At 43.4% G+C, this 24,711-nt stretch overlaps 1 long non-coding RNA gene and 1 other non-coding gene across 2 annotated transcripts in view; both read left to right on the plus strand.

Annotated features, from left to right (window-relative positions):
- Positions 1-23,386, plus strand: part of LOC114899700 — a 40,273-nt gene extending 16,887 nt beyond the window's left edge. The window contains exons 2-3 of the long non-coding RNA XR_003794634.1: positions 22,648-22,884; positions 23,269-23,386. This is a non-coding gene — a long non-coding RNA (uncharacterized LOC114899700). The remainder of the gene's footprint in view (positions 1-22,647; positions 22,885-23,268) is intronic.
- On the plus strand, positions 22,931-23,004 carry TRNAR-UCU. The gene has a single exon. It is a non-coding gene; the product is annotated as a tRNA-Arg (tRNA).
- Positions 23,387-24,711: the final 1,325 nt, after the last annotated feature.

The following is a 24,711-nucleotide window of genomic DNA, read 5'->3' on the forward strand; positions in this document are numbered from 1 at the left end:
CCATGGGTAACCAGTTACCCTGGTCAATCTCCAAAGGACTAACATCCCTAGTTCCTCTGACCAAATGAGCCCCTAGTTCTACGCCCAGTAACAACTTGTAGCCCCAGGCAATTTCCTTTGACAGGCATCTTCCAGCAAGCCCCCAGGCCATGGGAATCAACACTTCCCTCAATCCCTCCTCAAAGAAATTACTCCCCATCTGAAAACAGTGACTTCCCTTCAGACTCTGCCCAACCAAGCTGCCTACAAAGCAGCTCAGTGGTTTCCCCCCCAATCCTTCCTATTCCCCCACTTTACTCCCAGCCCTTACCCCCAATATTTTTCTTCTTAATATTTCAAAGGAGTTTGTCCTTCCTTCTCAAATTTTAGTGAGTAAGATTCCTGGGTGAATGATCCGATCTACAGACCCTCAGGAAGCTGCCCTCTTAAGGGCCAGTGCATCTGTGGCTAATGCAGTTCTTGCCCCTGAGGCCAGATATAAGATGAATGAGAGAGGCGGGGTGTCTGTACTTGCTCTTGGCTCATGAGTGCCAAGCCCCCTGGGGTTTGGGTTTTTTTTGTGATTGAAGTTCTCTGGAAGAGTCTTGGTACATCTCAGAAAGAGATCCTTCTGAGTCAGTTTTTCTCAAACTTAGCTTTTGGGAATACATTCCTAAATTTTAGAATCTCTGAATCAAAGAATTTTATGTATATAAGGATTCTTAGAAAATATTTGGTCCAATCCCTTATTACACAGGTGCAACTGAGATCCAAAGGGTATGAATTGATCTACCCAGGGTTATACTGACAATTAATAGTAGAAAACACAAGTGTTGGCTAGGGCATGGAATCATACGATTTTTAAAGGGCCATCCAATCTTGGGAGGCCAATTTTGTCCCTAGATGAGGGATTTGGGTGCCTGTCTTCTAAGCCCTGGACCAGTCCCCTCTCTGAACTGCCTGTACCTCACTGCTAAGCTTCAACGTTTGGGTAATCTTTCCTCCTCTCAGATAGGCTTCACAGCTGTTTGTGATGGACTTAATGTCTCTGTCACCTAGTAACTCAAGGACAAGGATGTGGAAAGTACTGAGTAATCAGTAAAGCTCTGTATGAATGTTAGTCACTGGTGGCGAGGATGAGAGAGAATATTCTCCAGGAAGACCCATGAGGATAGCCAGAAAGCTGCCCCTCTGTTTTTCTTCTCGCTGTTTGTGGAGTTTATCTATGGTTTCTGGGAGAAGAGCTCTGCCTACCTCTTGAACACTTACTGAATGTCTGGGTGTTTATTAAGAATTATTTGTAAGAGTTTTTGACCACCTTGGGTTGACTGACTTGCCTACCTTGACACATCTTAGTGACTCCAAACCGTTCTACTGCCCTGGGGTTCTCTGCCTCCCTGGGGGTTCTCTGACACCTTGAAATCTGTGAGGCAAAGCTAGCGGGAGGCGTGTGGTTGAGGGATACAGACACCTGGATGTAAGAGAGAGGTGAGACTGGACTATGGGGTGGGGCAGGAGGGGAGATAAGGGGAAAACTGGACCTTCTGACAGAGGTGGGATTAGGTTGGCATGAGTTTAGTCCTTCAGAGAAAAGGAACGAGTGGGTGTGTTTTCAAAGAGAGAATACGGCTTTGGAGAAGAAGGATCAGGCTATCCTAGTTAAAGAGTCTTGATGGATAAAGAGTATTATCTTTGGAGCTAGAAGAAGTTTTAGAGATCATCTAAGTGGGATTAAGAGAGGACAGGTTAGTGTTGGGGGGAATGAGAGTGGGGATGGGTGGGATTGGGATGGCAGGATGTGGGATTAGGTCCCAAGCTCCTGTAGCTAATCACCTTTTCCATCTGCTACTCTGCCGTGATCCCCTTCTGCCTGTCCTTTAATTCTCTAACGACTCTGCTGGTCTGTCCCCACCCTCTACTGTAACTGCACTGGGATGAGAACCAAGGGTGGGAGGGGAGGGCGAGAGCTTTTGTGGAGAGAGATTATTAAGAGCAAGCAAATGAGACTCTGGAACGCTCTCTTCCTACTGGCTCCTTCTCTTTTCTGCATCATTAGCATCAGTTTGGCAGCACTTTAGGCCCTGGGAATAGGAAGCAGTCACTGGCTTTTGGAATTACAGGATAAAAGAGTATTAGAATTGTAAGGGACCTTCAGGATTACCTAATTAATACCCCTTGTTGAACAGATGAGGAAAATGAAACTCAGAGAAGTTAGGTGACTTTCTGTGTTCACACCGGTATGTGGTAGAGGGGTTAAGGTATTGGATAAAGGAGGCAGATATACTCTTGGGGGCAGGAGGAATAAGGAGAATCATTACTCTCCAGCATTGTCCTCTTTGAGGAATTTCCACTTCTGCGTATCTCAGAGTGAAAGGGTAGTGTCTCCTACAGAGGCAGATGTCTCCATTTGGAATAACTCATTACCTATAATCACTCTAATGCCCTTTGTCCCTGTGCACCCAGCATCTGACAGGCACGCTTTTCACTAGGAATAGAATTTTACAAAGAAAGCCTGACCTGCAAGGATTATCCTCATCCTGAAAACAGGTAAAATAAAAGTATCCATGTTGCATTGTGATCTCTATGGTTACTTTGCACTCTAAAATGCTATGACATACAGTCTGTGTTTCCCAGAGACTTGCACAAAGTCTGGAGTAGGCTGTCTGTGGGATTAAAGAACTGGTCACCACAGTGAAAACTGGGGGGAACAGTGAAGGGGAGTGGAGAGAAGGCGAGTTCTGGCTCCTGGGTGCCCCTATCCACTCAGCAGCAGCCTGGGTGGCTAGGGTTGAGGAATGTGACGCTGGCACCCGTGCTGGGCTGTATGCAGCTGTGTGGGCCCTGGGCATTCCTTTCCCCACGCGCCTCCTCTCAGGGAGCGGGGAGGGCAGGAACTGGGCCTGAGTAGGGTGAATACTACATATTCATCTAGGAGGGGGATGACAGCACCTGAAGGAAAAATCTCAGAAGCCTGCCTCGGTTCTGCTTTGCCCTCTAACCCTTCGCCTCTGTATGACTTCTTCTTTATCAGTAAATTCTACACAGGTTTCCGTATTTGCTTTCCCCTTTAATTTTCCACCCAACTAAACCAGGATCCCTCATACTGCTTCTTGTTTCTATTATATAGTTTTAATTAACCCTATCCTTAATAATAACCTTTGTACGTGTTTTAATTCTAACCTTAATTGAATTCTAATTTCAACCCTAGCCCTAATCTGTTACAGACTCTAACTACTAATCCTAATACCAGCCCCAATTTAATTGTTAATTTTAAGCCACATCTTAATTCTAACCTGTTATAAGCCACCAATTTAGGACAGCAACTTGCACATAATAAAAATGATGACAGGTACCATTTTTTGGGAATCCGTTGTATGCCAGACTTTGCACTGGGTGCTTTACATGCACAGTATGTCATTCAGGTACCAGAAAGTACTCTAATGTGGCTGGAATTACCAGCTGCCTTACAGATATGAGGAAATAAAGGTTTGATGAGATTATGTGATTTGTAAATAGTGGATCCAAATCCACTGTTGATGCTCCTCTCTCTTTCTGCTAACAAATACTTTCTGATCCATCTTTTCCTAAAATCCGAATTCTGACTAGAATAACTTCTAAAATACTGAGTTTCTTGAAAGTATATTATTAGTTATGTTTAAAAAAAATATAGTGGTACAAGATAGAAACCAAACAGACCAACAAAAAGGCCCAAATTCTCCCTGCCCAGAAACCCCACTGCCACTTTAAAACATTAAAGTAATGTATTTATAGAGTTAAACTAATCAAACCGCGGAAAGAAACAGACCAAAAGGAAAAGCCTCCTTCTCCTCCCCAGGCTTGCGCTACCCCTGGGGGCATTGTTCCCATTGGAGTTTTGCAGCACAGCTGCCCTGCCTCCCACTGTGTATCAGGAACACACTTAGAGTCAAAATAAATACCTACCAATGAAATCGCCATATATATGCATGACTTAGGCTTGAGGCCCTCTAGACAATTTGAATTTACGATTAACAATGACTGTTAAAGGCTAAGGGTGTGCCAGGTTCTATGCTAAGCTCTTTACATTTATTATCCCTTTTAATATTCACTAGCTCCCGGTGCAGAGTATGCCTCATCCCTATTTTACAGGTGAGGACAGCAAGGCCTGGAGAAGCCAAATGACTGGCACAAATTCACAAAGATGGTGAATGAGAGACACAGGTTTCAAAGGCAGATTTGTCTTCCTACACAGCCTCAATGTTTAACCACTAGACTTAGCCAGGGAGGCATGTTAGAGAAGAGGCCATTTGAGCTTTGTTCTAAAGGAGAGAAGGGAAGTTGCTTGACATTAGAAAGGAGGATGACCTATGAGACTGTAGATAGACTCAGATCGATATGGGAGGAGACAATACAAGGGGGAAAGGAGCAAGATAGCAAATGGAGGGAAGTGAGTAAAAGGTGAGAGCATAACAGGGAAATAGAACGAATATGAGCAGAGACCTGGGGGATTTTTTGTGACGCATTCAGGCAAAAATAAAATCATGTAATAAATATGTGTGCCACTGTTGTTTCAGCTACAGGCTGATTGATGTATTTTGGAAAGACAGTAGACACACATAATTATCTGCAAACAAAAATACACATTTCAGTTACATGGGTATCTGTAGCCTCTCCAACAAAATATCTCCGCGTCCCTCCCCTTACATTCCGTGTTCCACCGACATCAAATGGCTTGTAATTTCCCAAACACAGTATGTCGTTTCATGCCTCAGTGTCTTTGCACATACTATTGTCTATACCTGGATTGCCCATCTCATTAAGCCTGATGAAACTTGTGTTTGTGTTCATTCATCCAAACTTTGATTAGGGGTCGTTGCCTCTGTGAAGCCTTCGGCACAGAGTTAATCACTCCTTGCTAGGTGCTACCATGATATTGTATATATCCTTCCACTGTTACACTTTTTTCACTGTGTTACGATAGTGTGTCTACATGTTTTTCTCTTCTAACTGTGAGCTCATTGAGGGCAGGAATAATATTTTATGAATGTTGTTATTCCCGGTGCTTAGTGTAGAAACAGAAAAATAGTAGATTCTCAGTTAATTCTGCTGAATTAAACTGAAATGATATGTTTACAAACACATAGGCTTAATCAACCGATTTTTTTTTTTTCCAGAAGCATGGGCACACTGATTTCATTGGTATACTTCCTGTACGTTTGTATGTGTTCATATAGATACAATGTGTCCCAAATTAGGTGAATGAGTCTAATACACATGTACACATATTTTCATCCACTTATTCAAGATACATTTTGTAATTCTTGGAGTTGACTTAGAGCCTTCCACTTCCTTTTGCATATCTTCAATTGTGGAAAATTTTTATCCTTGGAGGTTAGCTTTTAATTTTGAAAATAACCAAAGTCTTTGGGATCCAAGCCTTTTAGATAAGTGGTGGTTCATGTTGGGTAATGCAAAAACAAGATTTGGCTGTAAAGTAATAGTAAATGGCTTATAGGTTGACTAATATGTTGGTTCTTAAGGCAGTTTTTGAAGAGGAGTTCTAGAAAATTTCTGAGCAGTGGCATTCTGATCAGTTTGTTAATACAAACAAAGTGAAACAGGATTTTTGTCATTTTATAGTCACACTCGAGTATAAGAACACAAAAAATCATTTGTCCAGAATAGATCCCTGATCTTTCATTCATTCATTCATTTATAGTTTATTGAGTTTTTATGTGCAGTGCACAATGCTAGTTGAAAGTGGGTGTTTTGACACAGCTGTTTTGTTGCAAACTATTAAAAAAATCTATAAACCCAGGTTTTATTTTTATAATGACAAAACAAAATGATCAGTGGATGCTCTTACCCCATCCCCAATTCCCACCCTGTTTTTTGAGCCTCACTTTATCTGCAAGGAATAATGCAAGGGTCAGGATAACATTCAGGGATGCAAAGTTCATGATGATGAAGACCAATCTGACAGTAATGGCTTACTTCTTAGAATCATAAAGTAGGAGTGAATGTTAAAAAATGTTATGTCTAGTGTTGGCCTCTAGAGAATACAAAGATAAGTCATGAAATTTACCTTCAAGGAACTCATAGTCCAGTAGGAAAGATAGGCAAACATATAATTACTACACCATGTGATAAACGCTACAGTACAATTATATATAAGGCATCATAGAATCAGGGAAGGGGCAGGGATTAAATTTATGGAAAACCTTAAGAAATGACTAGGAGTTGGTCACGTATAAAAAGGATGAAAGGTATTGAAAAAGGGAACAGCATATACAAAAGCAGGAAAGCAGGCAAAGCAGACTATAGTCTGTTGTGGCTAGATTGTGAAGGGAATTTATGCTCGAGATTGCTCTTTATTCTGCAGACAAGCAGTCATTGAAGGGTTTTAAGCAGGGAAATGTCACTGCCACATTTGCATTTTAGAGCGATAACTCTGGCAGTGGTGGATGGATGTACTGGAGGAAGCACATCATTTGATTCAGAAGCCTGACCCTTCTGGGGACCACAAATCCAGTTCCATGACATTGAACAGGACCCACCGAGTGTGGTCTTGTCTGATCCTATGGGTAGGGTGAAGATAACCCCAGGATACTGTTGTAGGACCCAGACATCAATATATAGTGTAGACAGTGCCGTGGAGCATATACAGACCCAAACAGTGGTGCACAGCAATGTAAAGTTGTATAGAGAAAGGAGCTAGGTACCATGACCAACTGTCCCTGCTTGCCAGAGGCACTTGCCAGGACTTTCAGTGTTAAAATTGGAAGAGTTCCAGACAAACTCAGATGAGGTTGGTCTCCTTAGGCAGTTCCTGGCAGAAACAGCCTGCATTCAGGGGCACCTGTTACTTAGACCATCTCCCTGGCAAGGAGCTGGGGTCATCTCCAGGGCAGGCTGGAGTGGGAGGAAAGCTGAGCGTGCTCTTTTCTGTTTTAGGGGAGGGTAGCAGTGGGAAGGGGTAGAGGTGGCGATGAGTCAGAATAGCTAGGCCAGTTGAACGACAGGGAAGAGGAAAGGCTAGGCAGGAGGCAGAGGGCGGACGTTGGTTTCTGGTCCAGGATCTCACCTCCATTCTCTCTGAGATCCTGGGCTCTCTGCTGGTGGTAAGGAGTACTGCAGACTCGAAACAGAAAGGATTGCAAAGAATGAATTGAATGTATATATTTAGCTTTTCATTCATGCATGGGGTTCATATACAGTTGACCCTTGAACAACACGAGTTTGAACTGCACTGGTCCACTTACACGTGGATTTTTTTCAATGCATGTAGTCAGCCCTCTTTGTTGGAGGATGTGGGACCTGACGATACAGAGCGCCAATTGTAAGGGACTCGAGCATCTGCAGATTTGGTATCCTGGGGGTGGGGGTGGGGGCCTGGAACCAATTCCTTGTGGTTCCTGGAGGGTGACACATATTCACACATGTATTTATTCCTTCAGCGTTCATGGAGTGCTTACTATGTGCTTGGCACTTTGCTCATGCTATATCATTCAGCCTTCACACATGGCCCTGTGTCTTGTCGGTATTATTATTCCCAGTTTACAGATGAAGAAAATGAGGCTCAGGAGATGTGGTAACTTCCTACAAGTCACACATTAACTGGTGGAGTCCTTGGTCATCCAGAAACCCAGTATATCCATCTGTGCCTGATCATAGGAATTATATGGGGGCACTGGTTAAAAATAATACAGGTACCCAGGAGATTCTTGTTCCATAGGGTAATAATGAAGATTCCTGACCTCACTGTTAATAAGTGCTTCCAAATGATGCCTAGGTCCTGACATTCCTGAGAAGCAACACACCACAGCTTGTGTCTCCTCATAAGGGGCTGACTGACTCCTGAGAGAACTGTGTCTGTAAATAGTCTTTTGTGTTAAGTTTTAAAACCGAAAAATATAACTGAGTCTTTCAACACATAATTTCCTTGACTCTTCCTCTCCAGCGATTGCTAACCTTATTCATAAAACCCTATGCAATCTGGCCCTTGCCTATGCCTCTGACCTCATGTTACTTTTTGGCCACACTACCCCTCCCACACTATTCTTCCTTTTGTATCTCTAACACACCAAGCTCGTGCCCACCCTAATCCTTTGCACTGGCTGGCCTTCCTGATCTGGAATCTTCCCTCTCTGCTCTATGCAAAGCTGGCCTTGCTTGCACATCTCAGCTTAAAATATCGCCTCCTCAGAGAAGCCTTCTCATTCCCTTGTAATCAGTTAGCATTTTCTGCTATCTTCTTAATAATTTATCTTTGGTTTATTTGTTGTCTGTACTCCTTCTCCCAGTAGATGTAAACTTCACGAGGAAAGAAACCCTGTCAATTTTTCTGTCAAGTTGTGTTGTCAGAAACAGAAGGGATATTGCACATAAGAATGCTTGGCACATAATCGGTGCTTATTAAGTGTTGTTTGAATGAACGCATGAGAGAGAACTCTGTCCATCACATTTGGAGAAGAGTGTCCACATTCTTTGATTCTGCACGTTGATTTTACAATCAAGAACCTCCCACTGTCATTTAAGGCTTTTCCCTCTGGTTCACGAAAGAAGACATCTCTTTCTCTTTCCTAGCATCTGTGTAATGTCCCTCTAGAGCCTTCAAGACTATTATTAAATTGCCCCTCAACCTCCTATATATCAGGTGGAGTGTCCTAATTCTTAACCTTCTGCCATTTCCTTTCTCATTTCAGAACATCTTCTCTGATTTCTCTTAGATAGTTGAGTTCAGAACAAGTCCCAGTAGGTAAGGCCATGGCTGATGGTTATGAGTTGGACATGAAGATACTATTCCAGGCTCTCTTGTATATTTTTCTGCTATCCTTGATTTTAAATCTGTCTTCTTGGCTAACTCATGATCACTTGTGGTCCATGTTGGTCCTAAGACCTTTTTAAGCCCTAAAATTCCAGAGCTTGCTACCACTCGAGTAGTATTCCCTTGCCAGGTGACACTTGATGAGATTCGCCACCAGAGTCCAGTCCCAGGGCTTCCTTGTGGACTACTGTCTCCACTGCCTCTTACCACCTGTCAGGCTGACCATTGCTGCTGCTCTTCTTGTGGAGAATGAAGCCAGACGCCGAGGCAGGTACATTAGGGTGTTCTTTCTACAGTCACATGGAGCCCTGGCTAGTGCTGGTGTGGACGAAGGAGGCCAGGAAAGGCTGCGTGTCCGGCTCTAAGGAAGTTAAACAGGCTCTAGGGTCCAGCTGCAAGGAGCTATTCCTGACTCCTTGTAGAAACAGTGCAGGACAAAGGATGGCTTTTGAAGTTGGACTGTCCTGGGCTTAAATACCAACCATGCCACTTCTTTTATTTGAGATCAGTCTTTTCACTTGTTGAATATTCCACATTATTATTTTCCACCTTGTTGTGAAGATTAAATGAAGACATTTCTGCAAAACTCCTAGCTAAGAACTCAATCCATGTTAGTTACCTTTCTGTGTGCCCCTTTCACCTTAGAGCAGATGTGTGAGGGATGTTTCTCTGTTCTGCCTGTGTGTACCATACAATTTTTCTCTGTGCTCATTGTCTGAATAGAAAGTACTTCTTGGGTCTAGATGTTCGGTTCCAATAACTTGTTCACTCTTACCCAGAGCGTTTCTGTTTAGCCTGCTCTCTGCTACCCTCGTGTGGCCACCCTGACCCCTCACCATTCCTGGTCCTCTGCTCCCTCGCTGTGGTTGCTTTGCTGTAATGCAGCCTCTTCCCAGCTTCTCAGCTGAACTGGCTCCCAACTCCTCTGAGTTTTGAACACATACACACAGCATTTTTCAGGTTAACTTCAGTCTTTTCTCTTCAGGTAGTATTATCTCAGTTCTTCTAACCCCTCCTGATTCCTTTCTAATATTCACCTCATCAGTCAGAGATTCTGTAAGAAATGTATCCTGAATGTTATGAGTTTGGATGCCAGTAAGGCTTCTTCAAGTTTCAGATCCCATTATCTGTTGCCTTGTTTAACACCAAGTTCTCTGGCCTAGGAATGCTGAAAGAGTGGTATGTTGCCATAGGTTATTTAATCATAGAAATCCCCTCTTTTTTACCCTCAACGTCAGAGCTTTTTAAGTTAATAAGAGAAAATACACCCATTCTTGCCTTGCCAAAGGGTAGTAATGGACCTTGGATAGGCCCACAATGCCAGTGCTTCAGACTAAAGATGTGTAGACAAAGGATGTATCTGCTTTCGTTCTCTCCTAATTGCAAAGCATGCCTAGCAAAGGTAATGAAGGATTATTTAGGATACAGTCAAGTACACTAGTTTGTTTGAAAAACTTTGTGGATAAGAATAAAGGGAAATAAATTTGGTGAGGTGGCTTTAAACCAAATTTGAGAAGGTAGGACGTGAAAACCAGACACTGAAAAGTTTTATCTTTAGCCCAATGTCAGTGGGAAAAATTTTTGTAGCAGAATGTTATGTGATTGAATAACCAAAGTGATTCAGTTATATATATATATACATATATCTATTCTTTTTCAAATTCTTTTCCCATTTAGGTTATTACAGAATATTGAGGAGAGTTCCTTGTGCTATACAGTAGGTTACTGCAAGATTTTTGAAAATTGATATAATTGTAGACACTGTAGGCAAAATTTAAAAGTAAGTTACAGATTGGGATAATTTTATTTACAACATATATAACAAAGTATTAAATTGATAATATGTAGAATATTTAATAAACACACGTAAAAGACAAACAATTCAATAGAAAATTGGACAAAGGGCATGAGTAGGAATTTTCAGAACAAGTATAGCTGTCCAATAAACATCTGAAAAGATGGTCTACTGCATGTGAATTTTGAGAAATGCAAGTTAAAGCAACAAAGAGACCCTAGATTGTTAAAAATTAAAATGATGGATAATGTCCAACTTGCCAAGCATTTGGAAGAACGGGCACCTTTATATATTGTTAGTGAGAATGTAAATCGGTGCAGTTTTTTTTGGAGATATTTTGGCAGAATGTATCAAAATTAAAAATGGAAATACCAGCAGTGCTATTTCCACCAATCTGTGCTATAAATCTATTCACATAAGTGCCGTGATTTATGTACATAGGAATCACGTCATTATTTACAGTAGTGAAAAATGGAAAACAACCTGAATATCCATCAACAGTGAATTGGTCAAATAAATTATGCTATAGCCATACTTTGTAATAACACATAACAAAGAATGAGGTGAATTTATACGTACCAGCATGGAAAGATAACCAGGATGTATTGTTAAGAGCAAATACAAAGAAAACACACATACTGTTATCCCTTTTGTGTAAAACAAGAGAAAGGACTAAAACGATATTTTTGCATATGTTATATTTCACATATAACATATGTGAAAATGTGTTTAAGTAAATGAATAGCTACTTGCTGGCTGTGTGACCTTGGGCAAGATGCTTAACTTCTCAATATTTTATTCTCCTTGAATGGAAAATAGAGATAATAAGAGTACATGTGTCCTAGGGTTGTGTGATGCGAGCCTTAAATAAATTAATCTATTTAAAGTGCTTTGAATAGTGCCTGGCACATAGGACATACTTGATGAGTGATCCTATTATTCAGACACATATTAAACTTGGAAAATTATTATTTTTGGGGTGGGAGTGAGATTTTCAGATTTAAGATAATTTTAAAAGCTTATTTTAAAGAGGTTGTCCAAAGATGATTATAGAAATCCAAGAGCAAAGTCACAGTCCTGAGCTAGGCTGATGGCGCTGGGAACGGAAAGGAGGCTCTGTGTTTGGTGTTGGTGATGGAAAGGCTGAGAGGGAGAAGGCAGGGGCCGCTCTCAGTTTGCGGGTTTGAGTGATTGACTTGGAAAATGCTGAACCCTGGAAAGAAATAGTGGAGGCAGGAGAATCTTTCTGTGGGGTGTAGTGTTTTGGGATGGAGGGAGGTTAGTTTTGTATAAACTATGTTATTTAAGCTTCTGGAAACCCATCTAATAAATATTCAGTAGACTGGATGTAAAAACTGGAGCTCTGGAGAAAGTTCCAACTACCGCTTTGAGGTAGAACAGCAGAAAAAGTCTCCAGTTCTTAGGACTCATTTTAAGGGTTTCCATCTAATATTTCCATTATAAAAAAAATTATAGTAGTATTATGGGATAATTTCTGGGCGGCTGGGGGTGGGTGGGACAGAGACCAGTTCTAGTCAGTTTGTTTGTCTATGCTTTTTTTTTTTTTTTTTACCCAGCAAACATATGTTGAGCAACTCCCATGTGCTAGACACTGCTGGACTGATGAAGTAGAAGGAACTCAGTTGCTCACCATCTGGTCGGAGAGAGACCTGCACAAAATTGATTGCAGTACAGTGTGCCTGGTGCTCCAGTAGCCATCTGCACAGGGTTGTGTGAAGATGGGTGTGATCCAGTCTGCTTAGGGCTATGGGGGAGGTCAGGGAAGATATGATAGAAAATGAGGTGATGGAGTTGAATCTTCAAGCAGGAGGAGCAGTTCTCCAGGCAGAGGTGAGGGTGGGGAGAAGGGAAGGGCCTTCCAGAAAGAGGAAGCATTGCATCCCAAAGCATGTTAGCATGGGATTGGAACAGGTTTTTCACTCTGGTTTATATTGTTTCTATTTTAGGGAACTGTAAGTACTTTGGCATGGCACAACATGAGGGTAGGAGTGGGGAATATTAGTAAATGCATTGAAAAGGGGAGGAGAGATCAGATCATAAATGGCCTTTAGGCTCTTCTCTAGGCCATGGAGAAACATTGAGGGGTTTCGCCTTCCAGAAAAATCACAATTGCTCTTGGTGGTGGTATGGCAGATGGGTAGAAGGGGCACGGGGAGGGTTGCAGGTAGACAAGAGATGGGTTATTAAAATTTTTTAATTGCCCTGGTTACAAAGGATGAACTAAAAGCGATGAGAATGGAAAGTGAGGGATAGATTTGAGAGCTAGAGAAGAGGCAGAATTGCTAGAACTCAGTAGCTGATTAAATTTGGAGGATAAAGGTGAGGGAAGGAGCCTTGACAGTCTCCATGTTTCCAGCTTAAGTGAATGGATGACCAGTTCTTTCTCCTCAGTACTCTTTATGGCAAATCAGCCTTCTCCTGTCAATTTACTGTTGTGTAATCTCTTCTATTACTGGGGTCCAGATCTCCATCATAACTTACCTTGATGACTGCCAAAGCCTCCTCACTGTGACCTCTTGAAATTATCCACCATGCCGCATCCCGAATGATCTATCTTAAATGCAAATCATATCATAATTCTCCCTCACTTAAAACTTGTCCGTCACTGCCTCTGCATTTGCTGCAGGATGAAAATCGAAGGCCTTTAACATGACATATGAATGTCTCCAGGATGTGGTCTTTCTGGCCACGTTCTTTGTAACTCCCTGCCTGAGACTTTGGATTTAAGCAACCCCTCATTTCTTGTATAGTATCTTACACAGAGCTATATCATTGCTTGTGCTGTCCCCTCTCCTTAGAATGCCTTTCTTTCTCTGTTTCCCCAACACACACATACACGCACACGCACGCACGCACATATGCATGCACTCTTCCCACTCTAACCTCTTTGGCTCAGATTCACAACTGTTCTTACTTTAAACCTCAGGTTAGGTCTGCAGCTCTAGAAAACTTTCTCAGGTTCTGCAGCCTGGATTAGTTTGCCCATATTCTTTGATATTGTAGGACGCTGGACCTACTTCTACAGTTGGGCAACTTTTTTTTTTTTTTTGCGGTACGCGTGCCTCTCACTGCTGTGGCCTCTCCCGTTGCGGAGCACAGGCTCCGGACGCGCAAGCTCAGCGGCCATGGCTCACGGGCCCAGCCGCTCCGCGGCATGTGGGATCTTCCCGGACCGGGGCACGAACCCGCGTCCCCTGCATCGGCAGGTGGACTCTCACCACTGCGCCACCAGGGAAGCCCTGGGCAACTTTTTTGTTTTATGATTCTGTTTATTTTGTTTCTGACTGTGGCTCTATCCAGGGCAGGTATGGTATCTTCATGATCTCTGTGTCTGAAATGCTTAGCACTTTCTTGGTATATAGTACATGTTTGTGGGTTTGCGAAATCAATAAATGAGTAGGTGGATGGCACTAACATTAGCTAGATTGGTGGATTATGAGGAGCAGGAGATTTATGGGGAACTGTAAGTTCAGAATTGTACATTTTACAGTTGAGATGCCTGTGAGTCACATAGGGATGGCTGTTTCAAGGCAGCCAAATACACCAATCTGGCTTTCAGGTGAGATGTCTGGCTTTAAGATATGGGTATGGGAATTTTTAGCTCGTAGTTGGTAGTATGTGGTATGGTGCTATTTAAGATCATTCAGGGTGAAAATATGAGAAGAGAGCAAGGCACACTTTGGGAGAGTATTTTTGACCACAGCTCACAGAAAAAGTTAATTTTTATTGTGCCCCAGAACATACAAGCCCACACAAATCCATGTACATGTAACTAAAACAAAATTTTATGAACCAGTACATGGTCTTATTAGAAGGTGATGCCCTCTGATATTTTCTTTTTTATTTTGTCCTGTCTCTTCCTGTCCCATCATTTCTTTTCTCTTCTATTTAATAATATGAAAGCGCTGCTAACATTCTGACTGGCACTCTGATAAACGCTGCTCTGTGGAACACCGATACTTAAGAAGGAAGAGGAGGGGCTAGTGAAGGAGACTGAAAAGGGGTGGGGGGGCAAGAAGTAGGAGGCAAATTAGAAGAGAGTAGCTTGTGTCACAGAAACCAGAGGAGTGAACATTTTCGAGAACAGAGGTGTGGTCCCTAGCGTGAAATGCTGCAGAAAGGTGAAGTGAGACTATTGAATTTGGCGATTAGGGAGCCATTAGTGACTCTAGTGAGAACATTTTCGCATTAGCTACATTGAAGTCAATCGTGGCATGGGTCGGGGATGAGGGAAAATCCCTGGGTATAAGCTCTTCTCTGTAAAAATGGAGACTACCTGGCACTAGTCTACTAAGGATTTTCTCATCCTTTATCTCATGTATTCCTTATAATGACCTTACATGGCATTATTACTTGTGTGCATTTAAAAAATCAAATGAGTAATGCAAACATCAGAGAGGTACATTTAGGTGCCCTTCGGTGCCCATCATCCCACAGTAAGTTGCAGAACTGAGATTCAAACCTTGGTCAATCCCGACTTTAAAGTCTGTAGTTTTCCAATTAGACCATTATGGTTAGTCTATTTTTGTAATTTTGGGTAAGTAATTTAATTTCTATGGTCATGAGTTTACTAATCTATGTAATTACGGATGGAGAGGGTTGACAAAAATTACAGACTACAGAAATATAGAAAATAGAGAGCAAGCATGCACCCACTTAGCATTATCAATTTAATCTTCAAATCAGTTTTTTAAAAAAATTATTAGTGTCATAAGAGCATGTGGTAAAAATTCAACTGATGCATTAGGTTAAAAATGGAGACAATTATTTTAAACCCTTTTTCTATTTTGAGCCTTCAGTGATTCTGGGAAGAGTTTATTCAATACTTTTGATGTTTTAATTTATCAGTTAAGACGGAATACTAAGCATGTTGGTCTTCCCTCCCCTTCCCCACACGCACTGCATAGGGACGATATTGAAGATTCAAGAGTGAATTGGTGACACTATAATAGAATAAAAAGGGCACTGAAGTTTATCACTGCTGTGTGTTATCTAAGAAAGTTGTTAAGAGAGCAAATCCTGAGAGTTCTCAGCACCAGGAAAAATATTAAAAAAAAATTGTATCTGTATGAGATGAATGAGCGCTGTATTTGATCTAAGGATTGAATCTGTTAAAATGCTTTTCTCGCTTACCTGTTATTTGATGTATTTCATTAAAAGGTGTTTGATGTTTTCTGACTCCTACATTTTTGCACTAAAGTAGGCGTCAGAAAACCTGGAATTGAGTGCCAGCTTTGTGGATGACTAGTTGACTGATCTTGGGCAGGTTATTTTATTTATCTGGATATCAGATAAATGTTTCCTGTGTTTTCACTTAAAGTAACTGAAAGGGGAGTGAGCCACTAAAGGGGAGCCCGTAGAGAGCTGCCTTACCCAATGCTGCTGTCTGTCTTCTAAGCACCATAGCCTCTTCCTCCGCCCTGTGGCTCTTTCCAGACCTGCCTGGCCCTTCTGTCCTTCCCTGGGCCACCACCCTGTGTATGCAAAGGCGGGGAAAGGTCTCGGAATCTCACTTCCTGGGACAAATCTTACGGGCAGCCCCTGCCTATCAGCAGATCTCTTCTGTGGACAGCTGGCTGGAGCGGTGGCAGAAGTCAGAACACGGCACCGGTGGCTCTTCTGCCCCACCGCTTCTGAGCTGAGTGACTTTGGGCAAGCCACTTAATGTCTTTTTGTTTTAAAAGGTTGTGTTATTTATTTTTGGCTGCATTGGGTCTTTGTTGCTGTGCGTGGGGCTATGCTTCGTTGCAGTGCACAGGCTTCTCACTGTGGTGGCTTCTTTTGCGGAGCACGGGCTCTAGGCACACTGGCTTCAGTAGCTGTGGCACGCAGGCTCAGTAGTTGTGGTGCACGGGCTTAGTTGCTCCATGGCATGTGGGATCTTCCTGAACCAGGGCTCGAGCCCTTGTCCTCTGCGTTGGCAGGCGGATTCTTAACCACTGCGCCACCAGGGAAGTCCCAAGCCACTTAATGTCTTTGATCAAAGTTTTTCTTTGTAAAAGGAGGATAACGATAATCACTTTTTCCACAATCTAGGGTCTGTTCTGATGATAAAATGAGATAAAGAATTCCAAAACCTTTTATCATCATTATGACTACTGTTAATAATGTTTCTTAGAATCGTAGACAGGTAGCATGAGGAAGGACCTTGAAAATTCAGCTACCACCTTTTAAAGGAGGAGAAGCTGATCCTGAAGGAGATTAACTGCCTTACTCAAGGTAAAATGCTTTCCCTTAACCTTGTTTTCATTGTGGGGACTGAACACTCTTTGGGACAGACTTTAGAAGGCCCAATCCTCTGTAGGCAGTGATGAACTGCTGTGTAAGGATAAACTGTATATAGATGTTGCTGTGGTTTGTCAAACAGAAGGTCCTTATGTAAGAGCAAGTTTAGTTCCTGGGATTGAAATTTTCATGGTTGTACTTTTTTGTTTAATTAAACCGATGCATTGTAAAAGATGAATACCTTTTTTGTCTGGCCATTGTGGAGCCTGCTTTATTGTGTTCACCTCAAGGTTCCTTCCAGGCTGAAAGGGAAGTGGAGCTGAGGTAGGCGAAAGAGAAAGGAAGCTCAGTTTACTCCTAGTATTAGGCAAATCCAAGGTTCTTGAATCCCTTGGCCAATGACTACAGAATAATTGACCTTTTAAGGATCCATCTTCTAATTCTTCAGCCTCTGTCCTAGAGCATCTGCCCCTTTAAGGACCAAGGGCCCCATGGTCACTGTGAAGATTAAGGATCCTGGCTGCCAGCCCATCCCTCTGGTAACTCAATGCTGTGGGGATTAGCAGGGCCCTATTCAGGGTCTCTCAGTTTTAAAGCCAGTGGTGCACGGAGTCCCAGGCAAAGAAGTAAAAGAGACACAGGTGTGTTGTAGAGACTGGAAGATTCCAGGATGTCTGGAGGTGAACATGGTGAAGAAGGGAAGGACCAGCAAGTCATTCTGGACAACCCTCAGAAATCTGGCACCGTATGGACTGGGTAGGAGGAGATTCAGAACAGGTACTATAGACTGAAGATTTAAGAAGGAGAAGAGATCTGGGCTGAAAAGATGGGAGGGAAATAAAGAGATCTGGGAAATGAAGTCTAGAGGAAAGAAAAAGCCTGAGGATGAAGGAAAGACAATACCAAGACTCTGGAGCCAAGTGACAGAGTATTAAGATTGAGGGTGAGGGTCGAGGAGCTTGGGGGCCTGCGGAACTCAGAAAGTCTTCAGGATGGTGGCTACGGGGACAGAGACAGAGAGGAGCAGTGGGCTGAATCTGGGAGAGACCAGGCACAGTGAGTTTGGGCAATAGTCCTTAGAATAGATGAATCCAAGTGCAGATGAGAATGGGTAGGAAAATGGCCAAGAAATTGAGCCTTGCAGGGCATAGGGACTGGGTGGGAAAGGATTAGGGAATGTCAACTGCAGAATGTGGGAAGAAGTGAAATGAACATGACTGAGGAGTGGTGTGGGCAGAGGGGGAAGGGACATTTTAAATCAGGAAATGACTAAGGTTGATGTACCCTGAGGAAGAAGGAGAAATTGATGGAGATGATGAGAAGAAACTGTAAGAAAACACAACGGGGGAGTTAGTACTGAACACACAAGAAGGGGATGGCTTGGGGTTAGCAACGGAGGCATAGAGACACTGGATTTTACTTTATTAAATTAAAAAAAAAACTTTTTTAACATCTTTATTGGAGTATAACTGCTTTACAGTGGTGTGTTAGTTTCTGCTGTATAGCAAAGTGAATCAGCCATACATATACATATATCCCCATATCTCCTCCCTCTTGCGTCTCCCTCCCACTCTCCCTATCCTCTAGGTGGTCACAAAACACCGAGCTGATCTCCCTGTCCTATGTGGCTGCTTCCCACTAGCTATCTATTTTACATTTGGTAGAGTATATATGTTCATACTACTCTCCCACTTCGTCCCAGCTTACCCTTCCCCCTCCCTGTGTCCTCAAGTCCATTCTCTATGTCTACGAGACCCTGGATTTTAAAAAGAAGAAAAGGCGTTGAACTAGAGAGGAAATACCAGAAATTAATTCATTTTGGGGGGAACATTTTCCAGCAAATTCCCAGAAAGATCTGGTGGGACATATCGACTCACTTCCTCTTCTTTTGTTAGACACTGCTAGCTGCCTCATCTTTTTTGACCAGAGAATTCATATCCTCGGAGACATGCCCTCTTGAACTTTGTAGACAGTTTCCTAGAGAAGGTTGAGAAAGATGGGAGATAGAGGCAACCAGGAAAGGGATATTCTATCTCCAGATTCTTTGGCATTATTTAGACTCCCGTAGGAGGTTGACCCTGTGTGGACTCCATTGTGACCTTGACTAGTCATTGGAATTCCAGCCCATTGTCAAGATAGGTTGGTTCTAGGTCTACCTTTGGGGAAGCTTGAGAGGGCTGGGTAACCCAATGGGACTGGGCTAGACCTGGAATGGTTTCTGAAAGTTGGATGCGATGATTAAAGCAAAATTTGCTCAGTATTTGTCCTCCTTTGGCTTGATCTCAGGCTCAATTATTATCTGGATTAACTCACTTCTTTCTGCTTTGATAACAGGAAAAAGATGAGGATGGAACAAGCAATCTTGTCAAGCTCCTTGACTGAAGAAGGAAGGAAATAGAAGGCTTTAGGAACATAAATGCTTTATTGTCATGGGTTAGAAAAATGCATGAGAGGAATAGACAAATGACATGGAGCAAGGCCCCAAAAGGATGCAGTATCTGGAAAAGAACTCAAGGCCTTTTGCCAGCCTTATGGATATGTCCCTGCTGCCCTTCTTTAAGGGGTAGGGAGTTAGGTGCTGAGCATCTGTTACTTCTGCAGAATGGGCCTAGCCCCACAGGCCTGACCTTGCAAAACACGTTTCTCAACCTCTCTGGGAGGTGCTGACAGGAGGAATGAGGTGGGCTGACTTGTAGGGGTGAAAAAGTAAGAGGGAGCTTTTAGTCATTAGGGACACTAGAAAATGGTATATGGAAACCACTTCTGGAGGATGTGTCCACATATGTGAATGAATAAGGTTTGGAACATTGTGGGGACTGAAAGATGAAAGTATGGTGTTTAAAGGCTCTGCTATCCAAATGACTATTACACTGTCTTACTCCATCTAATATCTCTTCGTATTCAAAACATGGACTAGTTGGTATAAGTACCTTTAGGGAAGCTGTCAGCAGGACCACAGTAGGATATGGGATTTAATTGTATTTGTTTCCGGGCCAATGGGAGAATTTATTTTGGCATTTATCATATGTATCCCAGCAACACTTTGTGCATGAAATAATGTATGAGCATCACCAGTGTGTCTGTGGGGTCAAAGGGTGGTATTCAGTTAGAAGCATGAGTAATGCTTGAGTCACAGATCTTTGGAGAATTCAATCAGTGCCAAATTTCTTTTGGAAGGAGAATGTACTCATCTTCTTAAGGGTTTACATAAACACAAATGACATACCTAGTTTAAAAGAAGAAAAAAGATGTACTCTCTTTAATCGTTTTGAATGGCTTAACCTTATCTTTCCTGCCCCTTTAAAAACTATCACTTTCTTTGATTGTTTCCCTTCTTATTTTTAAGTTAAAAACCTAGTTGAGAGACAGTATTCACACTTATCAAGAAGCTTTATCTGATTTATGGATGTAAAGTGAAATAACAGATGTCAGAGGGACATTCCTTATTTGATAAAAATCCTTGGACAAAGTGCAAGGGTATTTTTATTGATATGGATTGTAAGTATAAGGGGTCCTGGAAAGACTCTTGTTGAGGAGGGGTGGGTTTTTTGCTAGAATGGAGAAATTGCTGTGGGGGGTGAAGGAAAAATAAAGGAAGGGTATTTGAGAGGAAGGAGGCAATCCAGGCAAGATAGTCAAGAATTATAACTCATGGGACAGAGGAAGGAAGGGGACAACGGCGTGTACCATGAAGTCTCAGATCATCTTTCTCAACAGCATTTTTTTATTGCCCTCAGTTTATAAGGAGGAAATGGAAGATAGAGAAGATAAGTCATTTTCCCAGGGTTTTGAAGCAAGTAAGCTGCACAGCTTGCTACTGAAGCTGGGTCTTTCTGTTTCCAGAGTTACGGTCTTGGTGTGAACTTGGAAAATTGACACCTTATTTGGTGGGTAATAAGACTGATTCCATCTTTTCCTGTAAGTCTTTCAGAGTAGTTCCTAGATTAGAATTTGCCTACAGGATCCTTGAGGGTGGGACCATGTCATTATTATTTCTCATCATTGTATCCCCAGCCCCAACTGAGACCATTACAAACAGCGAATGAAGGTCCTGGAGGGAGTTGGAGAGCTGGGGGTCTTCATTCAGGTTGTGGAGAACACATGATCTCTTAGGGTAGTGAAGCTTTGGGCAGAACTTGGGACTGATAGATTTCTTGGGTGTAGGGCTATATCGTTATGAAGAGCAAAGGATGTGTGTCGTGTCTCAGAGAACATGGACAGAGCCTGGTGCAAAGTACCCTGAGAACCTAGGCTTTCCTATTCCTTGTACCCAAGGGGTTCATGGCTGGCCTAAGGGTTGAGCTTCCCTTTACAGGCACACGGATCTCCTGGTGAATTCCTTGACTAGCACCTTGCTACTAGCCACTCAAAGTAATACAGTCTCTGGCCAGCATGGAGTTCTATGTGTCAGGTTCTAGGAGTTGTCTAGGGCAAATGTATTAAGGACGGCCTATAATGAGCCTCCTTGCTTTAGGTTTGTAATATGCATAATCTGTTTCACTTTTCTGAGCTCCTATCTCTAGGTCCTAGACGGAAGGCAGGCTTGATTGGAGTGGCTGTTTTTCCCCAGGTGTTAAGAGTCTTCCCCTTGCATCCCAGCCTGACTGAATCACCTTGGTCCGTTCTCTCCCAGATCCCATCGTTGGGGCTATAGGAACAGGTAGGGAAGTGTGAGATACTGCACTAGGATGTAGTCTGAGAGTTAGAAGAGCCCTTAAAGATTCCTCTAATTGAAGCCATTCATATTGTCATATTGTTCTTCACTTGGCCATCACCTAGATCTGGAGTTATAATCGGAGTCAGTTGGCAGTGCCCAGAGCCGTGGGCCCTAAGAAAAACACACTGAGGGAGCACGAGGGGAATCTGAGCCAGTGCTTTGCTCTTATTGCAACCTTTTGAGTGGGAGTACGGTCCTGAACACTGAATCAAAGTCTTTAGATCAATGCATTGTCCCCTGATGTATCTGGGAATCAAATAAGATAAAATGAGCTGAAGGTGAGGTAAGAAGGGCTTAGATTAGACTTTCAGAAGGACTGGCATAGTGGAAACAGTGATTATGGCATTATCTTCTCTAGGAAGCTTTTAAAAATGGGAACTGTGTTATTGGGTCTGGGCTGGGTATGGAGGTCTTTATGTATGGTTGTGGAGAGATGGTCAGTTTGATTGTCCTGGGACACCTCTAGCAAGCCCAGACAGCTGAGAAATCCTCATTCTTTAAATGAGACAGTCCTGGGAGGAAAGAAAGGCAGACTTGGAGCTGGGGAAGGTGGGGGAAGGGAAGCAGGTATTCGTGGAGGGCTGCTTGAAGACCATCTGTATTTCATTACAGAGCTGCCACTCTCACCCTCTTCCCTGTGTGTGCCCTCCCTCCCCCCCCCTCTCTCTCACTTTCTCTCTCTCTCTCTCTCACACACACACACACACACATTCACTGCTGCTCGACTCCACTCCCATCCTTAATTCTAGTGAAGATGCTAAAGGAACATCATATCAGACTCCCGTTACCTCTTCCCCAGACTCGACAGATACAGCTCTCAAAGCTGAGAACTGGACCAGCCTCCTGGAGCCCAGCTTCCCTGCTAGCCGCTGCTGCCGTTCACACTGTTTCTTTACGGAGGCAGCTCCTTTGTCTCAGGGATCGAGGGTTTTCCTGAATCTCCCAGCTTTGCCCAGCCCCTGTCTGAGAATAGCTGGAATGGGATGAAACCACAGCGAGGGAGAGGGGTGGAGGTAGAGAAGGCTTCGGTTTTCTCCGCTGGGCTGGGTGTGCTCTGCTTAATTAGCATGAGAATAGAAAGGCATTCTCCCTATCCTCCCTTAGGGATGGAGAGGAAAGAAGAGCAAAGGCTGTAGCTCTGTCCTACTCCATCAGAGATTCTGGGACTGGGAGAATGACCACCTTCACATTTCTCCAATCCTCTGAGGACCCCAGGACCCACGGTATTGAGAAAAGCTTTGATGGAGCCGGCTGGTAGATCTCCACTCCAGATTTTCCAGCTGTCCCTGTCCCCCCACCGCTCAGAGAGCAGGATGCTGAGATGGCTCGGTGATGCAGAAGGTATGTGCTTTTTCAGTTCTGGTGCTGATGCTGTGTGTGTGGTGAGGTCTCTGTGGCGCAATGGACGAGCGCGCTGGACTTCTAATCCAGAGGTTCCGGGTTCGAGTCCCGGCAGAGATGGTCACCTGGCGGGTGCCTCTTTTATTTTGTATGCTGTCATGCTAGGTCGGTAATTATATTTATTCCTTCCTGGGGGCTCTGGGAAGAGAAAGGAAACCCCTTTCCTTGGGAATCCTGGACCTCCCCTCTTTTTCTGTCTCCTCCCTCTTTGTTCTTTCTCTGTTCCTCCCTTACTAATTTTCATTGTCTAATGAAGGCTCAGATGTCTGCTGCATCTCCCTGCTCAGCCTGACTGACACAGCCTTTGAATCCTTTGCTTCATAGAAAAATCATCGGCACGGAGGGACGGAGACGCCTGGCCGTAGGTTTTGGAACCACTATGGTTCCGTCCCTTTACCTCCGAGAAAACAAAAAGGCAGATCGTCCCATATGCTGATGAGGAAAGGTCCAGTTGTGCTCCAAGGTGACAACCACCTTGACCAAGGTGGGTCAGGAGATGGCTGGGGTCACGCAGAGGAGGATTTCTTGTGCTGTCTTTGTTGGCTATACTTTTGTATTCCAAAGGGTGGGCTTTTTGTGCTAATGTGCATCACTCACTTCCTCAACTACAAGGTGAGATGTAATCATTGCTCTTTGTCTCAGTGGAATAAACTACACAACAGCATGCTAATTACCAGCAGCAGACAAACTTGTACAAGAAAGTCAAGGTCTTAAATGCTCTTTACCGTGAAAAGTTTGCAGCCTTTCCTGATTGCAGGACAAAGTTGGAAGTTTGTATCTGAATGTTATTTTCATAATTCCTGGTTTCCAACAGGCCTTTTTCTCACCACCTCTCTCACCCTGCATCCACTTCTGCTCTCTTTCCCTATCTCATCTAATGGGCCATATTCAGCAAGATTGGGAGCTCGGTCAGATTGGTTTTCTACTTTGGGCTGGTCCGGCTCTCTCCCTTTCATATTGCAGCCTCTAGTCTATTAGCTAGAGGGAGCCACCCAAGCCAGGAACTGACCTCTACCTCAGGTGAACTCAGGAAACCTGAGAAGACACACCTCTCCTCCTGACTGCTGGGGAGTCAGCATCTCTCCCACACGGGACTCTGGACGGGCGACCAGAGGACACAGCCAGCCGTGCACTCCTGCTCTAAGGAAGCTGGGGCGGGCTGAGAGAGGAGAATCCAAACCATGCCGAGAGGTGGGGAATTGATAGGGCAGACAGGAGGACACTGGAAGGAGACTGATGCTTTTTAAGCCTTTAGGACACACGCGTGTCTGTAGCAAGCTGAAACTCCTGAAATTCTTTTGAAGTAGTCTGGTACTTTAAAGGGACTTAAGATTCTTGCAGAAAGGACCAACACAGCTTTACCTTCCTGAGTTACTTTGGTAGAACACCAATTCAAATACTAACTCTTTCCTACCGGCCCCATGGATACGCCCTTTGGAGGATACTGGTGTGGACCTGAAACCCCTGGGCAGCCCTTCCGGAGCCCATTTTTAGCTCCGTTTAATCTAGATATTTTTGCTTAAAGGTCAGGCCTGAAAGGAAATTGGTCTGTGTGTCTGGATGGGGGTGCGTGGCGGGAGGGCATGTAGGGAGGAGGTTTAGAGAAGGGGCATATCAGAGTTTTCCGCCTTAATTCCGAACACTACCTACATCTTTCTAGCCCCCCCCCCCGCCCCTGCATCATTCTATTAAAATTGTGCTGCTCAACAGTAACAGTTTTGAAAAGTAAGAGGGTTGTTCCTCTGTCACTGTTAAAGTTTGGCGTAA

This window comes from Monodon monoceros, unplaced genomic scaffold, assembly GCF_005190385.1.
Source record: "Monodon monoceros isolate NGI ecotype Baffin Bay Population unplaced genomic scaffold, NGI_Narwhal_1 Super_Scaffold_18, whole genome shotgun sequence".
Lineage (NCBI taxonomy): Eukaryota > Metazoa > Chordata > Mammalia > Artiodactyla > Monodontidae > Monodon > Monodon monoceros.